Here is a 3,268-nt window from a genome sequence, read left to right as displayed (position 1 = left end):
GTCAATATATTTTTAAATGAGGCTTTTATCAGAACCCTTGGATGTAAAATTTTTTTTCCAGTTTACTGTTTCCCTTCTAATCTTTTCTGCATTGCTTTTGTTTATACAAAACCTTTTTAACTTAATATAATCAAAATAATCCATTTTGCATTCCATAATGTACCCTAGTTCTTCTTTGGCCACAAATTCCTTCCTTTACAGATATGACAGGTAGACTATCCTTTGCTCTACTAATTTGCTTATACTATTATTCTTTATATCTAAATTATGAACCCATTTTGACCTTAAGTTGGTATAGGGTGTTAGGTATGAGTCGATGCTTGGTTTCTGTCATACTAATTTCCAATTATCCCAGCAATTTTTGTCAAATAGTGAGTTCTTATCCCAGTAGCTGGGGTATTTGGGCTTATCAAATACTAGATTGCTACGGTCATAGACTTATGAATCTAACTTATTCCATTGATCAACTGCTCTATTTCTTAGTCAGTACCAAATGGTTTTGATGACTGCTGCTTTATAGTTTTAGGTCTGGTACAGGTAAGCCATCTTCATTTGCATTTCTTTTTTCATTAATAGGGATCCCATTTTAAAACAAGTCTGGACTCCTTTGAAATCAAGCTGGCTCAGACATATAACTGTCGTTCATATTTATCCGGAATTTGATGATTTTCAATAATAATGACCAGACAAATTCTCACAAAAACTTGTATATTATAGACAAACTTGTAAAACCTTACCTCTAACCCCTACTTGGGCTGTTAGAGGTCTTAATTACTCAGTAAAGCACTTTGTCACTTTAGAATTGGGCAAGTTTCTTTCAGTATCTCCTTTCCTAAGGCTGATAAGATTTAGTGAAGTTACTCAAAGACATACTGTCTTAAGGAAAATTTTAGGTAAATTGAACATTAAAACATGATCTGCCTATAGAAAAACAAATATCATGATTATCCTGAGACCACATAAGATGTGAGACCACATTTGAAGTTTATAAGAAATCAAATATGAATTTGCAATTAAAAGTGGTATCATGCAGATCCCCAATTTTCCCAAGGACCATTTATTTCTAGAACTTCAAATTATAGGACCCACTAGTTGGTTTTAGTCTACTGCCCAAGTTTTATCATGGCAGTCATTCTGCTCAGAAGAAGGAGGGTCTGATTCCTAGAGGAGAGGAGCCTGAGGTCTGGCCTGGATTTGATTAGAGAATAATGATAATTCTAGGGCCTCAGAAGTCAGACAGAAGGCGCTTCTTGGCGCTGGGAAGACTCTCCCAAAGAAATCTGAGTCCACTGAGGTCCGTTCCACCTCTTCTGCTTCCCGTATGACCCATTTTTCCTAAGTAGTTGTGCCACAAACTCATCCCTTGACTAAAAAAGATTTATGTCTCCTAGAAACCCAGTCCTGAGCTTGCAGGGCCCAGTAGGGCTGAGCAATAGATGACATTCCCTGCAATCTCACTGAAAGCAAGAAGTGGTCTCTGGAGTCATCTTCATACTTAATGTCCTGCCTCAGATTCGGCTTTCTAGATCCTACCCAGAGGCTCTACTCTCCTGATTGCAGAAAGTTTCCCATGACTAACCCAACTCAGACTCTTCAACTGCTGATCTCTGGCCATTTTTATGTCATATTTTCCTTGAGTTCTTTCCTTCTTTAATTCTGGAAGTATAATCATATCTTTTGTACTGATGTCCCCCTACACTTATCACTGGGGCTATCACAAAGCAAGAAGGTAATAATTATTATAAGTATAACTTTAAGAAAAAAAACCTGACTCCATTTTATGTGATATTTACTTTTATCATATAAATGTGCTGAATATCTCTTTCAGTTCCTTCCTTCTTCCAATCACTTAAAAGTTACAAAATAAAACTCATTGATTTGGAAAGTTCTAAGTTCTCACTTATTGTTCTTTATTCTGTTTAAGAAAGCAGAATGAGGAGATGAACAAATGTGATTAAACTACATGACTGATAAAGTCACTTTCTTTGGACTGGTAGATAGAACTCTGCTAAAAAGTCTTGGAAACAGTTTAAATATCATTTTTCTTCTACTAGAAATGTAGCTTTTGGGGGAGCTGTAGGGCTTGAGACAATGTGGCAGGAACTCAACTGAACTTTCCCACATTCAGCTTTAAACAGCTATGCAGTATCACCTCAAAAACAAACTGGAGAAGGAGAGAACCAACAAAAAGATAGACTAAAACCATTTTCCAACCCAAGACAATTTAAAAGATTAACAGGTAAAGTCTGTCTTACTTGGTTAAAAGGGGAACATAGTGCAGTACAGGAAATATCCAGGAAAGCCAGCAGCAGCCGTACATGCTAGCAAGTCAATGGAATATCTTGAGGCCTAGCATAGATCAGCAACTGATACCCATATCTTGATACAGCAAACCAGAGGCCACCTGAGAGTCCTCAGCTTATCAGTGCAGCAGGCAACTGGCCAGGCTCTGTGACCCTGAAACAGCAAGGTAGGGACCAAACCTGATTGAGATAGTGCTCCCTCAACCGCAGAAGCAGAGCTCAACCTTAGAAGGCGCAAAATAGGCTGCAAAAATGAACTACAACAAAAAAGATCACCACAGAAAGTTACTGTGATGACAAGGAATATCAAAACACAAACTTAGAAGAGGGCAACAATGTCAAAATACTTACATGTGAAGCTTCAAGGAACAATTTCAGTTAATCTCAGGATCATAAAGAATTTCTTGAAGAGCTTAAAAATATTTTTAAATCATTTCTCTTTTTTTGTTGTTTCTGTTTACTAAAAGAAAAAAGAACAGAAAAAAGGAAGACAGTAAAGAAAAAGAAAACAAAACAGAACATTGTCTGTCCAGTAGAACATAAGGGAGGATTTAAGACATATAACAATAAATTCCAATTCAAAGAAGGATATATATAATTGTAATAAAAATTATATTAATTATTGTCCATCTTTGCTTCCTTGTAGGTTGTTCTTTTGTTCCCTGTTATGCACTTTAAAAAAAATTTTATTCTTTTTCCCCCTTTCATTTCCCCCATCTCCTTCAAGTATAGATATATTTAACAGATATACACATATATACATGTATACACACACATACATCCATATACATGCACAGAGATATATACATATACATTTATACCTATCCATAGATTCACACACACACACATATATATATATATATATATATCTAGATATACATATATGGAAATATGTTTTATATGGTAGCACATGTATAAGATATCTCAAATTGGCTACTATTTTAGTTATGGGGAAGAGAGAGATG

At 35.6% G+C, this 3,268-nt stretch overlaps 1 long non-coding RNA gene across 1 annotated transcript; it reads right to left on the bottom strand.

The window, feature by feature from the left end:
* Positions 1-1,487: 1,487 nt before the first annotated feature.
* Positions 1,488-2,762, bottom strand: LOC116423062. The gene is made up of 3 exons (XR_004233548.1): positions 2,655-2,762; positions 2,256-2,457; positions 1,488-2,164 (listed from the first exon to the last, which is right to left on the bottom strand). It is a non-coding gene; the product is annotated as an uncharacterized LOC116423062 (long non-coding RNA).
* Between the last annotated feature and the right edge of the window lie 506 nt (positions 2,763-3,268).

Source organism: Sarcophilus harrisii, chromosome 3 (assembly GCF_902635505.1).
Source record: "Sarcophilus harrisii chromosome 3, mSarHar1.11, whole genome shotgun sequence".
Lineage (NCBI taxonomy): Eukaryota > Metazoa > Chordata > Mammalia > Dasyuromorphia > Dasyuridae > Sarcophilus > Sarcophilus harrisii.
Note: the sequence above shows the minus strand (reverse complement) of the source record. Positions and strands in the feature narration are given on the sequence as shown.